The sequence below is a fragment of the Helianthus annuus genome, chromosome 16, assembly GCF_002127325.2.
Source record: "Helianthus annuus cultivar XRQ/B chromosome 16, HanXRQr2.0-SUNRISE, whole genome shotgun sequence".
Classification (NCBI taxonomy): Eukaryota; Viridiplantae; Streptophyta; class Magnoliopsida; order Asterales; family Asteraceae; genus Helianthus; species Helianthus annuus.
Genome location: NC_035448.2, coordinates 84751907 through 84771593, shown reverse-complemented (window position 1 = coordinate 84771593; position 19687 = coordinate 84751907). Strand labels below are relative to the sequence as shown.

At 40.5% G+C, this 19687-nt stretch overlaps 1 long non-coding RNA gene across 14 annotated transcripts; it reads right to left on the bottom strand.

Moving 5' to 3' along the window:
- Nucleotides 1–225: 225 nt before the first annotated feature.
- On the bottom strand, nucleotides 226–5419 carry LOC110916789. Of its 14 annotated transcripts, none has more exons than XR_004884350.1 (13): nucleotides 5255–5419; nucleotides 5005–5073; nucleotides 4762–4892; nucleotides 4602–4685; nucleotides 4420–4521; nucleotides 4292–4346; nucleotides 4134–4221; nucleotides 3400–3514; nucleotides 3118–3284; nucleotides 2961–3028; nucleotides 2676–2878; nucleotides 2099–2480; nucleotides 579–1138 (listed from the first exon to the last, which is right to left on the bottom strand). It is a non-coding gene; the product is annotated as an uncharacterized LOC110916789 (long non-coding RNA). The 14 variants fall into 14 exon arrangements; XR_002580003.2 differs by having other exon boundaries at nucleotides 2676–2823; XR_004884348.1 differs by having other exon boundaries at nucleotides 579–1015; nucleotides 2676–2823.
- Between the last annotated feature and the right edge of the window lie 14268 nt (nucleotides 5420–19687).

Sequence of the window (19687 nt, the reverse complement as noted above, 5' to 3'; positions counted from 1 at the left end):
TTGGGTAAACTTTATTATTGATCGAAGACATCAGCAACTACAATGTCACTTTCTACTTATAAATTCCACCAACACAATGGCCAACAGATTAAGATCTAAATTTGAGCACATGACAACCCATTAAAAATCCTGGTTTTTCAATAGATAATATGAATAATTTAAGATGGCAATAATAAAGGCCGTCTCAACTAAACAATTATCATTTTGAGAGTAGAAAACTACATAAAAAACGCAATAATAAAGGCCATCTCACCATCATACTAACCCACTTCATATTATGTCAATATTATAGACAAACTTCATATTAAATAACAATAATAACTGCAATAATATTTCCAGCATGTTTTTTGAGATCTCGCAGGCAATAAAGGATAAACGAAAAACACCAGCAGCATCAAACTGAAATGCAACAGTTAACCAAAATACAGTGATTAGCCAACCTACTTTTTTGTAACTTGATTCTATAATCATCATTATGGAATGGCAATAATAAAAACAAACTTCAAATTGATCACAACGATCAACATCTGCAAGTATTTTCATACTTATTGTTAATTACCCAAAATGAACATCAGCACTAAACTAAAATAAAGCAACCATTTCTGAATCAGTTCGTATGTAAACCAAACAACTATTTCTTTCTCCGCTCAAAAGTCGAAATACCACATAATATCAAACTTAAATAGAAAGTTAAACAAACCAAAAGACAGTCCAAGTTTAGTTGTTAAAAACCCAAAGACGGACCAAATTAAAGTAAAAATAGAAAGAAAAAAATCTCATCCAGTCTATGATGCCGATTGTCCTTTGGCCATCATTACAAGATGTTGAGTTGTGACCGATTTTCACTCTTCCATTTGTGTGCAATCTACCTCCCTTGAATGGTGTCGCATTCTTGATGGGTTTAGAGCCAAGCCAAGGAGGCAAGGACTACATCATCAGAATATTCATCCACAAGCTTCCATGTTTGTGTGAGTTACCATTCCTTACCCTTGTGTAGTCTTAGAAACACCAGTGGCTACAGAAATAAGAAACCCTCGTTATGCAAAATCTCGCCTTAAGGTATCAGTCAAAAACTCACTCCCTTGTAGGATATGATGCATAAAACTAATCACCCCTGGAATAGCCAAAAGCTCACTTCCTACAAGATTTTTTAATATATTATTGAAGTTAAAGATAAAAATAAATGTATAAAAGCATGTATTATATTTATACATTTACCCAGTTATACTTAATTCTTGGCATATATCTTTAGTTGTATTTTCAACAAAAATCAACACTTGCTAATCCAACTTTAAAAACTACCAAAAAAGGAATACATACTTTGTTTTTTTAGAAAAATAGCAACACGCTTTCATTTTAGTTACCAATGAAACGCCACAACTTACCTACATGAACAACCCCAAAACCAGGTCACGTTGAGAAGCCTGTTAATAGTTTCAATAACTTATTGAAGTTAACTCTTCTTACCTCCAGAAGATACTATACTACTTATCTTAAATGGTTCGATTACCTATGTGATAGTCAACACAATCACTGGAACTATCTTTTACTAAGAGTAAAATACTGATCATCACAGATATGATAGATCTAATATATTTTTTTATTTGTTATGTATTTTTTAGTGCGGTTTTAATGAAATTTGGCAGATGACTATAGAGTGGATTCAAGTCAAACAAAGGAACCACAAGGCTCGTTCAGGTCCACTCAGGCTGGTGCAGAGCGTTTTTAGCACCTGAGTGTGTTTGAGGCGATTTGGTTGTGCCTCGCCTCGCCCTAAGAGCCTAGGCTTGCGTCTACGCTCTAGGGCGCTTGTGACTACTATATAGTTAACTACATCAAATGATCTAATTTTATTGGAACCAGTTGCCAGGTGGCAGCCCGCTCGTTCGTCTCTGCGAGGTGGCGGTTGCTTCTTTTTGAAAGAAAAATATCGAGGTGTCGTCTGATAGTTCACTCTTATACGAGACTTCAGATGCTAGCAAGATCAATCACTCTTTAGATTTTGGGTAGGTCATTACTTGTAAAATCATTTAATCATTGTTTTGGTAAAACAGGTCAAAATACTGATCATAAATTCATCAACATCTTGTTCACTTACAGTTTTTTGGATAAGGCAGCTGTGGTTGCACCCACGGATCATACAAACGGGTCGATAGACCCATGGAGGCTTTGCTCAGTGAGTCAGGTTGAGGAACTGAAAGCAGTGTTACGGTTGCTTCCAATATTGGGCCACGGGTATCATGTTCGCCACAGTTTACTCACAAATGAGTAACCTATTCGAGATTCCACCAGCTTCACTCGGGATTTTCGACACTATAAGCGTAGTATTCTGGGTCCCTGTATACGACCGTGTTATAGTTCGCGTGGCCAGGAGACTCACAGGTCAATAAAATGGGTTGACCCAGCTTCAACGAATCAGGACTGGCCTCTTCATTTCGATATTCAGCATGGTTTGTGTTGGAGTTCTTGAAGTCATTAGGCTGCAGATGGTTTCAAGAAACAATTACTATGAACTCAAGCACATTCCCATGTCTATTTTAAGGCAGGTGCCACAGTACTTTCTTGTCGGGTGTGCCGAAGTTTCTAAGTTTTTTCGGGCAGTTGGAGTTCTTTTATGAACAAGCTTTCTTAAATAATAAAAGATAAGTTTTCTAATATTAAAAGATAAGAGTTACCTCCCTCCTTCCGCTTTGTGTGCCAAATTAACTTGATACATTTTGCTTGGCCTCTTTAACATGACAATAGACAACTGCTTTTGGAAATATGCTCCAGAGTGATGCCTGACCACCGTCATCCCGTCCCCTCAAAACTTGCGTATGTAGCCTGCAGGTGATCTCTTCGTTGTTAAGAACGAACATTGAAGTTTTGGGTGGGTCAACTGAAAACAAAATCATTTTATTTAGACCCAATAAAACAGAAAATAACGTGACTGGATGACCCAGTGCTGCAACACATCTGACCAGTTTGAACCGTTTGACCCATTCATCCGTATATGAGGCTCCAGCTTTATAACCTGTCAAGATTATCCCTACAATTTACCAAAACCATTCTAAGCACATAATCAAGTCGCCGGCAACGTATATCAGCCTAAAATCGAGTATGGGGAAGTAAAATTACCTGATTCGTTAAGCAATAGATGGATTCGAGGTCTCAAACTCTCAATGAGTACCTAGATAGACATTCGTCGCTAGAACCCTAGTTCCCTTTGCCACCTCTACCTTCTCCAAGGACTCTCCTTCCCGTCGCTCTCTCTCTCTCTCTCACAAACACACTTTTTCTTGTCTCTGGTTATTTTCTCAGCAAATGAAAAATGAAAAGAAGCAGAATAATGGGTCTCTGGTTTAAACATATATTAATCACAAATTAATTTGGATTAGCTGATCTTTAAGATAAACCAACCTGCCACTTTGTTGTGCCTAAAGCAGTTTGAAGCTCCCTACAAAGATCATCCAAATCAACTGATTTAACCCCTTCTTTCTTCTGTCTGACCCATGTCCTGTAAGCTGACTCCATTCTGTATATCCATGGTTTTAAAAAACGGCTGAGGCGTGCGCCTCGAGGCGCGCCTCAAGGCGAAACGCCCAAAAAACGACTCTGAGGCACGCCTCAGGGGGTTTCTAGTGTACATGCGCCTCAAAGAGGCTGAGGCGCTAAAAAAGCTGCGCCTCAGGGGTTTCTGATATTTGTTTTTGACTTTTTATGTCAATTTCAAGCAATTTATGTCTTTTTTATGTTTGTTTTTGATGATTTTGATGATGAATTTAGTTAGTATTATTATTTTATAAGATATACAATTTTATATTTATTTTTTTAATTCCGCCTCGGGCTTACGCCTCGGTTCGCCTCGAGGCTTACGCCTCGTGAGGCGAAGGGAAAACGCCTCGAAACTCGTTTCCGTTTTTTTAAACCTTGTGTATATCAATAACTTCTAAATTAGATTGAAATAACAAAAAACCACATGAAAAAACTGATAAATATAATAGTTAAAAGACAGATTAACTGGTCTTTCTCAAAACCAACTATGTCACTTGTTTCTTCTATTTGATTAAACCACTTTACAACAGATCAACTGATTTTGCTAAAAACTGAGTTTGCTATAAAGATAACATAATAACCAAGCATGTTGTTTAAACCTTCCAGTTTTGTGGAGCAACTTTGTCCATGACCAGAACATGACTATCCCACTTGTCTGCTACAGCCACCAATAGCTTTCTAGTGAAGCTGCATTTAGATAAACAAAATCATTACTATTAGGTCAGCGAGCTTTTAGAGCTAGAATCAAATTCCTCACCGCAAGATTAATTTACAGTAAACTAACTTTGGAGGGGCTGAAAGAACTTCTACCTCTGAAATAACAAAATCAAACTTGTCATCGAAGTAATAAAAAACAGGTAATGTGAAGTGTATCAGTTAAATTACCAACTTCAGATGCCTTTTCATCTACTCTCATAAGTTCATCAGCTTCTTCAGCTGTCTCAGTTTTCACGGGAAGTCCACCAAAGCTCATGTGATTGACCATCCCTTAAAGTATATTGTTACTGAATGAGTATAACTCATATATAAAACTGCTAATTTCTTACAAAAAACAATCTGACCATTACCAGCTGAGCCTACTGTAAGCTGTTATTTTTTGAATTCTTTATATCATTTTCCTCTCTGATCACAGGTTTAGCATCACACCGGGGCTGAAAGAAAAGATTCATAGAGTCAAATCTAAAGCAAGAGACTGAGGAAGAAAATGTGATGCCAACGTATACGTACGATTCAGGGAAGTTAGTGCTACGATAAAGAATATGTTGAAGATAATCAAAAACCCAAGGAGTGCTCCAACAGATATCCACAACCAGAGCTTTCCCAACTGTTGATGCATTAATTTGCGGACCAATATTGGGCTGCATAAAGCCAAACATATAAAACCAAAGATGAATATAACCTAATCACAAAAAATAACACTGAAACTCAAAATAAACCAACCGTATCAGAAAAAAATGCTAGAAATCTAACCTTGGTAAATAGATTATTACAAAGGATCTACCAATCGATCAAAACCCTATCTATTGAAACCTGAAAAAACTTCAAACAACGCAAAAAATAGTGTCAGAAACGTAACTTTGAATTAGGGCAAAAACAATCCATAATTCAGTCAACACCTTCACAAGCTCTTACGATATGTAACATTAACAAAAAGATAAAGTCCGGTTCAGCGTTGTTGATGAATTTGAGAGAGAGAGAGAGAGAGAGAACAAGAGGTTACCTTCATCGATCTGGTGAAATCCTCATAGATCTGGTGAGAGATCTGGCGAGATCCGAGAGAGAGGCCTGATGAATCGCCAGGAATCGCCATAGAGAGAGAGGATGAGAAGATGAGCGGCGGACAAAATCAAACGAGAGATGAGAAACCCTAGTTTTTTGTGTGTGCGTGTATTTAGTTTAGGGGAAAGGGTACAAGTGGAAAATGAAGTTTTCTGGTGCTTAAAAGACTTGTACATCATGCTTTAGAAGTGCTTTAAGAAAATTTCAATGACCTTAAGAAGTCCTTTGGATATGTATATTATATATAGTATAGATATATATATATATATATATATATATATATATATATATATATATATATATATATATATATATATACATGGGATGTGGCCTGGTGTGATAATTCGGTATGTGCTGCATGCAAACTGTGTAATCTTATGTGAAAGACTGTGTGAAAACGTATGACTTGCTTAATCATGAAACTTATATTCTTTGGTAACCACGGTAGGATTGGTTGATTAACTTGGATAACGGGTAACTAAACAAACCGAGTAAACCGAGTTGAGTTCACACACTTTCTAAGGCATGGGATTCCGGGTGGTTGGGAATGGGTTAAGTACTAAATCGGAACCTACATATCCTCCTTGGGTAGGATATGTACAGCCATCCTCCTTGGGTAGGATGCCAACCTTAATTGTCACACCCCTTTCTGCGGCGGAAGCACGAGGTGTGATCATGAAAGGTTCTCATTGCATACGAAAGGTAAACATACTACATGCTCATAAAAATAACTTCAAATACCAAACATTTCATAATTTGAAAACATAAGTTCAGCGTTTACATCGCGAGATATGTGACACCCCGTTGAAACACTTTCATTCATACTAGCTTGACAGTGGCTGCCTTAACTTTCGGGACGAAAGTTCTTAAAACTTGGGGATAATGTGACACTCTAGGTTTTCCCGAGCAACCACCTTGTTTAGCATTATGTGTATATGTATTAACTAAATGAAAGTTCGTGAATTTATCCTAACAAGTTATGTGATCTTTGTATTAAGTATGTGTATTATATATATGTATGATAGTGAACCGAGACCATAATGGACCCGACTCGAGACCACCCGGCCTCGAGTAAACCGAACCGGTTGGGTCGTTTGGGCCGCACCTCCTTGAGCCCACTCGGAAACCCATTAGGGTGCATGGCCCTTGAATGGGTTATAAAACCCCCACATAAACCGACACCTTCCTATTTTGGACACTCAAACCCCCAAACATTCCCTCACACTCACTCTCACACACTCACTCTCACTCTCTCCCTCACTAAAACCCTAAGACATCACCACACCTTGCATTCTTGGAGCCGATTTGGAAGGAGAAGACGTGTAGCTAGACCATCATTCCATCTCGGACACACACTTACACACAATCGGTTTCGGTTAGTGTTTTCCCTTAGTTGTTTGTAATGAAATTGCATTTAATAATGTTGATTAAGTGATAATATGCATTGTGACTTTTGAGTGTGATGAATGCAAGATGAACATGATTTCCTTTTGCAAGAATGTGAATCTTTGTAGGATAATATGATGATAAGAGGTGTTAAATGGTAAAAGAATGATAGTTGGGATTGTTTATGAGCATTCGATTCATGCTATATATTAGGGAACATGTGTGTTATGATGGTTTACAAAGATTGTTTTCGGATTTAGAATGAATGCATACATGATTATTGGTATACAAAAATTGTATAATATGTGTTCTAGTTGGATGAAAACCCTAAAGGTTGAACAATATGAATATGATACGAACATGCTATGAATATTTGAAAAATGCTTGTTTGATCTGTTTTGTTTGAGAATTAGACAACAAAACATGTTTGTGCATTTTCATTGGATAGTACATGGGATCATGAAATAAGAATTCCATTGGATAGTACGATTTGTTCAGACATTCTAGAAACAGCAGGTATTAGAGTCGAAACCCTTGGTCTCGACTCGAAACCATTGAGTTACAACTCGAGACCGCAGTGATTGCGACTCGAGACCTCGACCAGACCACTCAAAGCAGACTTCCGGGACTCGAGATCATCATGGTCTCGACTCGAGACGGGACTCGAGACCTCTGAGGTTGCGAGTTAAGCCTGCACTACTCGAGACCAGAAGTCCATGACTCGAGACTTCCTAGTTGCGACTCGAGACCGCATGATCTCGAGTCGAGACCACCTTGTCTCGACTGGGCTGCTTACTTTAGTTATTGGGCCACAATGTGATTTGTTTGGGCTGCCTGAACTATGTGTTATCTGTAACTGTTTAACTGGTAGGACAGGCCCAGTAACGTGATATGTATGCTATGTGTTAGTTATGTGTAAAACCTACGTGACTTAACTGTCTCCGAGCCTGACCTATACTGGTAACCATGCTAGGACGTGGTGACCAACGTGTTTGACCAAGTAAACTAATCTACTGAGCAACCCAATGTGAGTTCACAACTTTTAAAGCATGCGTTTCCGGTGGTTTGGGAAAACGGAACTTAAAACAACGTTGTCCCTTATAAGGGATACAAACCTATTCTCTCCCCTTGTGTGGGACTCTTAGTTAATTACTGTTTATACGGAATGCAACGAGCAACACTAAACGAAACTCTATCACTCATGTCCCTACTACATAATACCGATTAGTCGCCGGGGCCAGGAGAACGGGTTATTAGTTGATATCGCTATTTAGGTGTAACCAGCCTCACACCGACCCTTGTTACTGGGAACGGGAGTAAACTAATGTACTCGGGCAACCGTGAATGACGATAGAACATTGATAATCGGGGCACTGCGGAAACATGGGGTTAATTAGTATTCGGTATTGGAAAAACAGTTTAGTCGCTTACTTATGGGGTAGCTCCCCATGGCATGTATAAACGGATAAATTAACTGGTGAAACATGTTTTTGGTAATTAAAAACTGGACAACCCGTGAACTCGCCAACATTTTTGTTGATATCCTACTGCATGCTTTGCAGGTACCCAGTGACTCAGGAGCTTGCTACTTGGGGATGTATAGTGGTCGTCTACCCCTGTGTTGGGTGCTAAATAAACTTGAACTAGGGACTTTGTTTTAAACTGTTCTGTCTATGCTTCCGCTACTTACCTAAACTACTAATTGAACTTAAAACTTTTGGACTTGATTATGATATTTGCTAACCCTGTGGTTGGTGAATATTACTTATGTCATTAATTAAATTGCTCAGTATAATTGGTGGCTGGATCCTGGTCAGTCACGCCCCCAAGCGGTGGTATTCCGCATGTGGATTTTGGGGGTGTGACAGATTGGTATCAGAGCCATTGGTTATAGTGAACTTGGTCTTAAAAAGGGAATCTTTTTGAGAAAGACCAGACTATAACCCGTGACTCGTGACGACACTACACTCCAAGTGCAAGACTCAATGCATTAGACCTCATAGCTCGGACTAGTGTTTACTTACTTGCTTACTTTATGCTTTCTGTTCTGCTATACGTACTAGTGTGCCTAGTTAGATAGATACACCTCCCTCTTCTATCTCATTCTCGCTACATTACGATATCACACTCATGCTATGTTTTGTGGTTATGAAGACAATGAGTGGACGCGGAAGAGGACGTTAACATGACTCAGGCTCAGTTCACCAACCTGATCAACACGGTGGCTGCAGCTTTCGCAGCTCACCCTGGAGGTAAACTCGTTATTTTAGGATGTTTAGATCCCACCGCCGCATCGTCTTTTCACTCCTAAACCTATTCGTTTCGCTTCTCACAATAGGTCAGCATGCGCCTGCGCAACCACGTGTTTGTACTTTCAAAACTTTCATGGATTGCAAGCCTCTCCCTTTCAATGGCACTGAAGGTGCCATAGGTCTTCTACACTGGATTGAGACGGCCGAAGCTGTCTTTACTGTCTGCGAGTGTCCCCTGCTAATTGGGTGAAGTTTGCTACTGGTACGCTTGAAGGAAATGCGCTTTCTTGGTGGAAGGCGCAAATTCAGATGCTTGGTTTGGAAACCGCTAATGCTACTGCATGGGAAGATTTCAAGGATATGATCAAGGAAGAGTATTGTGACAGGGATGACATCCACAAGCTCGAAAATGAGTACTTTGAGCTCAAGATGGTTGGATCGGAGATCGAGACCTACACCAAACAGTCCAACGACTATGCTGCTCTCTGCCCAAACATGTCTCGACCTATGTATCGAAGGATCGAATTGTACATCAAGGGTTTGGCCCCAGAAATTCGGAGCCATGTGACCTTAGCCAACCTCAATACCATACAGCCGGTCGTCCGTCTTGCTCACAAACTCACTGATCAGGCCGTGGAACAGGGCAAGTTGCCCAAAAGGATTAGTGCTACTGATGGAACCTCTAGTGACAACAAGCGTAAGTGGGAAGGAAATCAAAGCAAGGATGCTAACCCCACTCAGGCCCCGACTTAGCAAAGGAAAAGTGAAAACAACAAAGGCCCGCAACAACAGGGTGGCTATCGGGGAAACTACCCTAAGTGTAACAAGTGTAACCGGCACCACAATGGGGCATGTAACAACGCTCAGTGCCAGCGGTGCAACAAGTTGGGGCATGAAGCCAAAGACTGTAGGAGTCAGTTTCCAGCAAGGCAGAATCAGCAACAACCCCAAGGAAATAACCGTGTATGCTATAAGTGTGGAGCAACGAGGCACATGCGAAGGGATTGCCCTGAACTGAACCAGAACCGCAACAACAACCAGGGAGCTGGAAACAACGATCAAAACAACAACAATGCTGGGAATGGTGCAAGAGGAAGGGCTTTTGTGATTGGAGCTGGAGAAGCAAGGAATGACCCCAACGTCGTGGCGGGTAAGTTCCTACTCGATGATCGTTATGTTTCTGTATTATTTGATTCTGGAGCCGATGCTAGTTATGTATCCCTACGTATTAGTAAGAAGCTTAAGCACCCGCCTACGTTATTAAGTTCTAAGCATATCGTCGAGTTGGCTAATGGTAGAAACATTGAGGCCTCACATGTTATCAACAACTGCAAACTAGTATTGTCTGGTCAGACCTTTAGCATCGATCTTTTCCCTATCGATCTTGGAAGCTTCGACGTCATCATCGGTATGGATTGGTTATCCAAACATTGCACTAAAATCCTCTGTCAAGAGAAAATGGTTCGCATCCCCCGCCGTTCTGGCAGATCACTCATCATACAAGGTGACAAAGGCAGAGAAGTCACAGGCGTCATCTCATTCTTAAAAGCCCAGAAGTTTTTACGAAAAGGGCACACCGCCATCTTAGCACTTGTCACCGACATACAGGAAAAGGAAAAGAGGATTTAAGATTTTCCAGTGGTACGTGACTACCCCGAGGTATTTCCTGAAGAACTACCTGGACTCCCTCCCCACCGTCAGGTCGAATTCCAAATCGAGCTAGCTCCCGGAGCAGCACCTATAGCTCGTGCGCCTTATCGACTAGCCCCCGCAGAACTGAAGGAACTCTCTACGCAACTACAGGAACTATTGGATAAAGGATTTATCCGTTCTAGCTCATCACCCTGGGGAGCACCAGTGCTCTTTGTCAAGAAGAAGGATGGCACATTTCGAATGTGCACCGACTATCGTGAGCTGAACAAGGTAACCATCAAGAATCGTTACCCTCTCCCACACATCGACGATTTATTCGACTAGTTGCAAGGATCGAGTTGCTACTCTAAGATTGACCTGCGATCAGGCTATCATCAGCTGAGAGTCCGTGACGAAGACATCTCCAAAACTACATTCAGAACTCGTTATGGTCATTATGAGTTCCTCGCCATGCCCTTTGGAATGACTAACGGGCCTGCAGTTTTCATGGATCTCATGAACCGAGTGTGCAAACCTTACCTCGACAGGTTCGTAATTGTGTTTATCGACGACATCCTGATCTACTCGAAAAGTCAAGAGGAGCATGAACAACACCTGCGCCTTATTCTCGAGCTCCTTCGCAATGAAAAACTGTACGCCAAGTTCTCGAAGTGCGACTTCTGGCGTCAAGAAGTCCATTTCCTTGGGCACGTGGTCAATAAGGACGGGATTCACGTCGACCCAGCTAAGATCGACTCTATAAAGAGTTGGCCTACACCTAAGACTCCGACCGAAGTTCGCCAATTCTTGGGATTGGCAGGGAACTATCGTAGATTCATCAAGGGATTTTCGAAGATTGCACAACCCCTCACGACTCTCACTCAGAAGGGTATTGCTTACAAATGGAATGAAGCTCAGGAGTCTGCATTTCAGAAGCTGAAGGATAACCTCTGTAGTGCTCCTATTCTCTCGTTACCTGAAGGTACCGACGACTTTGTGGTTTACTGCGATGCGTCTATTCATGGGCTCGGTTGCGTGCTAATGCAACGCGAGAAAGTTATTGCTTACGCCTCTCGACAACTTAAGACTCACGAAAGGAACTACACTACGCATGACTTGGAACTGGGAGCAGTGGTTTTTGCTCTTAAGATATGGAGACATTACCTGTACGGTACCAAGTGCACCATTTACACCGATCACAGGAGTCTCGAGCATATCTTTAAACAAAAGGAATTAAACATGGGACAACGTCGATGGGTCGAACTCTTGAATGATTACGAATGCGCAATCAAGTACCATCCGGACAAAGCCAACGTCGTGGCAGACGCCCTCAGCTGAAAGGACACTACACCCAAGCGTGTGCGAGCCCTATAGCTTACCATCCAGTCTAACCTCCCTACTCAGATACGAGACGCTCAGGTTGAAGCATTGAAACCAGAGAGCATCAGGGCTGAGTCCCTACGAGGATTGAGACAGCAGTTAGAACAAAAAGAAGACAGCGCTTACTATGTGACCGGGCGCATATGGGTTCCCCTTTATGGAAAGTTACGCGAACTTGTGATGGACGAAGCCCATAAGTCCCGTTACTCAGTACATCCTGGTTCGGATAAGATGTACCACGACTTAAAGACTACATACTGGTGGCCTGGCATGAAAGCCCACATAGCAACGTATGTCAGCAAATGTTTGACTTGCGCGAGAGTCAAGACTGAGTATCAGAAACCAGCGGGCCTACTCCAACAACCAGAAATCCCGAAATGGAAATGGGAGCAAATTTCCATGGATTTCGTTACTGGCCTGCCTAGATCTCAACGTGGAAATGACACTATCTGGGTGATAGTGGATCGATTAACTAAGTCTGCACACTTTTTGGCTATTAAAGAAACAGACAAGTTTTCTACCTTAGCAGACGTTTACTTAAAGGAAGAGGTTTCGAGGCACGGAGTGCCAACCTCCATTATTTCCGATCGAGACGCGCGCTTTATTTCTGAATTGTGGCGAGCTATGCACATATCCTTTGGCTCACGACTAGACATGAGCACCGCTTATCATCCGCAAACGGATGGGCAGTCTGAACGCACCATCCAAACCCTAGAAGACATGCTTAGGGCATGTGTGATCGATTTTGGCAAGAGTTGTGAGAAGCACCTACCGCTAGTGGAATTCTCGTATAATAACAGCTACCACACCAGTATTCAGGCAGCACCCTTTGAGGCATTGTACGGTCGTAAACGCGGATCACCTCTTTGCTAAGCGGAAGTTGGCGACAGCCAGATCACAGGCCCAGAACTGGTGGTGGACACAACGGAAAGGATTGCCCAGATCAGACAACGCATGGCAGCAGCTCGTGACCGTCAGAAAAGTTACGCTGATAAGCGTAGGAAACCGCTGGAATTCCAGGTCGGTGACCGGGTTCTACTTGAAGTCTCACCCTGGAAGGGTGTGGTTCATTTTGGTAAACGAGGAAAGCTTAATCCACGATATGTCGGACCATTCGAAATTACCGAGAGGATCGGTAAGGTGGCTTATAGATTGAATCTGCCTGAAGAATTGAGTGTGGTGCACAACGTCTTTCACGTGTCTAATCTGAAGAAGTGTCTGTCAGATGAAACACTCATAATTCCCTTCAAAGAACTCACTATTGACGAACGGCTACATTTACTGAGGAACCGATTGAGATCACGGATCGAGAGATCAAAACCCTCAAACGTAGCCAGATACCTCTCGTGCGAGTTCGTTGGAACTTGCGACGTGGCCCAGAGTTTACCTGGGAGCGGGAAGACCAGATGAAGCGCAAGTATCCCCAGTTGTTCCCAAATGAAACCCCCAGCACTGAAGCTACAACCGAATTTCAGGACGAAATTCCAAACTAACGGGGGGATGATGTGACACCCCGTTGAAACACTCTCATTCATACTAGCTTGACAGTGGCTGCCTTAACTTTCAGGACGAAAGTTCTTAAAACTTGGGGATAATGTGACACTCTAGGTTTTCTCGAGCAACCACCTTGTTTAGCATTATGTGTATATGTATTAACTAAATGAAAGTTCGTGAATTTATCCTAACAAGTTATGTGATCTTTGTATTAAGTATGTGTATTATATATATACACATATATATATGTATGATAGTGAACCGAGACCATAATGGACCCGACTCGAGACCACCCGGCCTCGAGTAAACCAAACCGGTTGGGTCGTTTGGGCCGCACCTCCTTGAGCCCACTCGGAAACCCATTAGGGTGCATGGCCCTTGAATGGGTTATAAAACCCCCCCCCATAAACCGACACCTTCCTATTTTGGACACTCAAACCCCCAAACATTCCCTCACACTCACTCTCACACACTCACTCTCCCTTTCTCCCTCACTAAAACCCTAAGACATCACCATACCTTGCATTCTTGGAGACAGTTGTTTGGAAGGAGAAGACGTGTAGCTAGACCATCATTCCATCTTGGACACACACTGACACACAATCAGTTTCGGTTAGTGTTTTCCCTTAGTTGTTTGTAATGAAAATGCATTTAATAATGTTGATTAAGTGATTATATGCATTGTGACTTTTGAGTGTGATGAATGCAAGATGAACATGGTTTCCTTTTGCAAGAATGTGAATCTTTGTAGGATAATATGATGATAAGAGGTGTTAAATGGTAAAAGAATGATAGTTGGGATTGTTTATGAGCAACCGATTCATGCTAGATATTAGGGAACATGTGTGTTATGATGGTTTACAAAGATTGTTTTCGGATTTAGAATGAAAGCATACATGATTATTGGTATACAAAAACTGTATGATATGTGTTCTAGTTGGATGAAAACCCTAAAGGTTGAACAATATGAATATGATATGAACATGTTATGAATATTTGAAAAATGCTTGTTTGGTCCGTTTTGTTTGAGAATTAGACAACAAAACATGTTTGTGCATTTTCATTGGATAGTACATGGGATCATGAAATGAGAATTCCATTGGATAGTACGATTTGTGCAGACATTCAAGAAACAGCAGGTATTGGAGTCGAAACCCTTGGTCTCGACTCGAAACCATTGAGTTACAACTTGAGACCGCAGTGATTGCGACTCAAGACCTCGACCAGACCACTCAAAGCAGACTTCCGGGACTCAAGATCATCATGGTCTCGACTCGAGACGGGACTCGAGACCTCTGAGGTTGCGAGTTAAGCCTGCACTACTCGTGACCAGAAGTCCATGACTCGAGACTTCCTGGTTGCGAATCGAGACCGCATGATCTCGAGTCGAGACCACTTTGTGTCGACTGGGCTGCTTACTTTAGTTATTGGGCCACAATGTGATTTGTTTGGGTTGCCTGAACTATGTGTTATCTGTAACTGCTTAACTGGTAGGACAGGCCCAGTAACGTGATATGTATGCTATGTGTTAGTTATGTGTAAAACCTACGTGACTTAACTGTCTCCGAGCCTGACCTATACTGGTAACCATGCTAGGACGTGGTGACCAACGTGTTTGACCAAGTAAACTAATCTACCGAGCAACCCAAGGTGAGTTCACAACTTTTAAAGCATGTGTTTCTAGTGGTTTGGGAAATGGAACTTAAAACAACGTTGTCCCATGTAAGGGATACAAACCTATTCTCTCCCCTTGTGTGGGACTCTTAGTTAATTACTGTTTATACGAAATGCAACGAGCAACACTAAACGAAACTCTATCACTCAAGTCCCTACTACATAATACCGATTAGTCGCCGGGGCCAGGCGAACGGGTTATTAGTTGATAGCGCTATTTAGGTCTAACCAGCCTCACACCGACCCTTGTTACTAGGAACGGGAGTGAACTAATGTACTCGAGCAACCGTCAATGATGATAGAACATTGACAATCGGGGCACTGCGGAAACGTGGGGTTAATTAGTATTCGGTATTGGAAAAACTGTTTCGTCGCTTACTTATGGGGTAGCTCCCGATGGCATGTATAAACGGATAAATTAATTGGTGAAACATGTTTTTGGTAATTAAAAACTGGACAACCCGTGAACTCGCCAACATTTTTGTTGATATCCTACTGCATGGTTTGCAGGTACCCAGTGACTCAGGAGCTTGCTACTTGGGGATGTGTAGTGGTCGTCTACCCCTGTGTTGGGTGCTAAATAAACTTGAACTAGGGACTTTGTTTTAAATTGTTCTGTCTATGCTTCCGCTACTTACCTAAACTACTAATTGAACTTAAAACTTTTGGACTTGATTATGATATTTGCTAACCCTGTGGTTGGTGAATATTACTTATGTCATTAATTAAATTGATCAGTATAATTGGTGGCTGGATCCTGGTCAGTCACGCCCCCAAGCGGTGGTACTCCGCATGTGGATTTTGGGGGTGTGACAAGATAGCCTGAAACATTGTCTTAAAAGTTTACAACTTTATTTAAACATAAACACAGACGACATCCACAAGCATGAGTAGACCGCGTGCACATCCATCTTTAGTTACCTGAAATACATGTGAGTTTTGGAAAAACGTCAACATAATGTTGGTGTGAATTCATGCAGTTTTTGTATTGAACGTTTGTACACTTTGTATGAAAAACATGGTATGTATACTGTGTAAAACAAGTATTCATGTATAAATGAAGTATTCATGTATGTATTAAGTTGTTAATGGGTTGCAAGGCCATTAACATGTGACATGACATAGGAAGTCACCAAACTATAGGCATTTTTCTAGTTGTCGATTCACGACGGAGACACAAAAACACTACTCGGTACTAGTTGTCACCAAGAGTGGGGCTGCCCTGAACCCATTAGATATAACCTTTTGTTCTGCAGTCTAAGTACATAGACGATTAATGGTGCTTATGGTACCCTATTCGTGACACGATTTCTCGTATCAATTCTTGTATCACTTCTCAAAATGCATCATACTTGGTACTAGTTATCACCAAGAGTGCTTCTTGTTTTTGTATCATACCATTTGTAAATATTGTAACATTTATAACATGTATTTCAACCCCGAAGTTATAAAACCAAAAACAGTTAAAGAAAAGGGGGAGCATGAACTCACAACTTTGCGTTCCTTACGTCGTAAACTTCACCGGATTTGCTTATAATGCTTCGTGACCTAAACGTGTTTTATTATCGTTAGTCACTAGACTTGTATCGTACAAGCACAAGTCACTATCTTTTGTATATGTATTGTTGTGTTAAAAATATTTTATATTTTTAACTATGTATCTTACTTATATTATTTTCTCAAAAATTAATATAAGTATCTTGTGTTTTGCACCCGAATTATGTATCTTGTATGTTGTTTGTGTATTTTTGTGTTTTTACTTCAAATGAGTATTTAGTGTATTTTCAAGTCCTAATACACTAGCACGTATAATACATACTCCATACACTTATCACAAAGTTTGGTGATCAAATGATATATATATATTTTTCTAAAAAATATAAATACTTAATGTCAAATTTTTAACCTTGACGAAATCATCGTTTCTTAACTCAAAAATTAGGGAAACCTTGGTATATACCTTGGCATACATTTTTAGGGAATAAGTTTCTCAAAACTTATATATTTGTCTAAGTGTCAAAATTTATAAAAATTTTGACAGAGTTTCCCCTAAAATTTGGAGGTTTCCCATGTTTTCAAAACATGTGTTTATTTTCTTTTAAAAAACATCATCAATCAATTTCAACAACATACACTAATTTCTCTATTTCATGAACTTGAAAATTTATAAAAATGTGTAGTAACTTACTAGGGTATTTAGTAAGTCTTGTTACCCTTTAAGGTGTGATTGCTTCTTTAAAATCTTCATTTTTAAAGAATATGATTCTTTACAACTTATGTTCATGTTTTCTAAAAATACTACTTCTTGTATTTTTCTTGTTACACATGTGTATCTTTACTTTATTAACCACCAAAAATAAGGTTTATTTGTTTAAGAACTAAGATTAGGTAAAACTTGTATTTTTAACTTGGTTCTTTTGAAAAACCACTCATGGATATTTAGATCTACATGTTTATCATCTTACTTTGATCTTTATTTTTAGGAAAACATAGCGTTCTTTCATGTCCATGATCTTTTTGTGGATGATTCATAATTTTTAACATGTTCATCCCTTATCTTGCTAGATTATGTTTTTAATCATGATCTAGCAAGATTGTATGATGATCTACATCATTTCTACCAACAATCATAACAACTCATGTACATTAAGTTTTCTTCATGTTTAAAGCTTATGTTCAAGTTTACTTCTTATGATTCGTTAGTGTTCTTCATGATTAACATTATGATTCTTCTTTTAACCACTTAGAATGGAAGTAAAATAGCAAGATCAAAGTTCTTACCACTAGCACAAGGCTAGGGATGTTCAAGGAAAGAAATGAGGTGGTTAATAGCAAACGAAGAAGGTTCTTGAACTTCTGAAAGCTCCTAGCTCCTTTGCACACCTTCTAACATCCTTGTATTTGTACGGAATGGGGGAGACTTGATCGAATGATGATGATGGTGGGGTGCTTGGGTTCGGCCGAAGCCAAGAAAAGAGAGGGAGAAGAAAAGTGTGTTGAAGTGTTTTGAAGTAATGAGGGTTATGGCACCTAGGTTAGTTCTTATAACCATCTTCTCATGTTATCCATTGTATATTATGTTACCCAAGGTGCAACATGATCTATTAGAATATTATAACAAATCCACATGTGGGGGACATGATGGGGCCGCAACTAGGTGGGGGGGGGGGTAATAGCATAGGTTAAAACTAGTTTAGTTAGTTTAAGGTTGAATTTCAAGTGTCTAGTTAGTTATATTAGTTACTAGATATTTTAGTGGGTGTTATGGTGTACAGGGACCATAACTAGGTCAGAAATATTAAAGCAATGCTCCTAGTAATATTTCTATGTTCCGGGTAATGTCCGGTTGTTCGGTTAGATACCGGTTCGTTAAAGTGCTAAATTGCACCGTTTAGTGTCTTTCAAGTATGCTTTTGTAACACTTTCAATTCCTGACACTAAGGGAAATATTCTGGATAATAAAACGTAAATTCTGCATGATATTCATGTGTTAAAAGCTGATTTATTGCTGATTATAGCTAAATTTGATAAAATTCTGCATTTAAAGTGTGTTTCGGATGCTTTTTAGTGCGTATTTTAGCTTCCAGATGGTCTATATATAAACCCTTGTATGTACTCTTAGGTTTTAATGTATTCTTGTCATTGGACCTACACCTAGGCTCCAATTTTATTGTCTAACTGTTTTCTGCAGAATTGTTGACACAGTGTGTCTTACCGGTGAGTTTACTAGTATTTCTGACGCAACGCGCTTGTTAATGCATAAAGCAATATTTAGTAGTATAAAACGTGCAGAATTCACTTGTGTAGTATGAAATCAGATAATGTTGACATTAAAGCACATAATTGCAGTCATTTAATAATAATTAGAATGTACGGAAATTACCGGTTTTGTGCCAGTTGTCACAGTCTCCCCCCGTTAAAAGATTTTCGTCCCGAAATTCAGGCCGAACTAGCTCTGGCAGGAGTCTTCTTGTACAGGTGGGGATACTTTTCTTTAAACTGGTCTTCACGTTTCCACGTGTACTCGGGACCGTGTTTAGAGTTCCAACGTACTTTGACATGTTTGACTGTGCTCCTCCTGGTCTTATTGACTTTTCAGTCTGTAACCTCAACGGGTTGTTCTGTAAATCGGAGGGTGTCTTCAATATGCACTTCATCCGCAGGGTTGATCACGTCTTCTTGTGTTGGACTCTTCTTGAGGTTGGATACATGGAACATATCATGCACTCCATTAAGTTCTTCCGGGAATTCCAACTTGTATGCCACGGTACCAATTCTCTCCAAAATCTTGAATGGTCCGATGTATCGTGGATTCAGCTTCCCACGTTTTCCGAATCTTACTACGCCCTTCCAAGGTGAGACCTTTAACAACACTTTGTCTCCCACCTCGAATTCTAATGGTTTTCGTCTTCGATCTGCGTAGCTCTTTTGTCGATCTCGAGCCGCCCTAATGCGCTCTCGGATCTGCGTAATCTTGTCGGTTGTCTCTTGTACCAATTCAGTACCAACCACGCGTTTATCTCTGGCGTCTGCCCAACATAAGGGCGATCGGCACT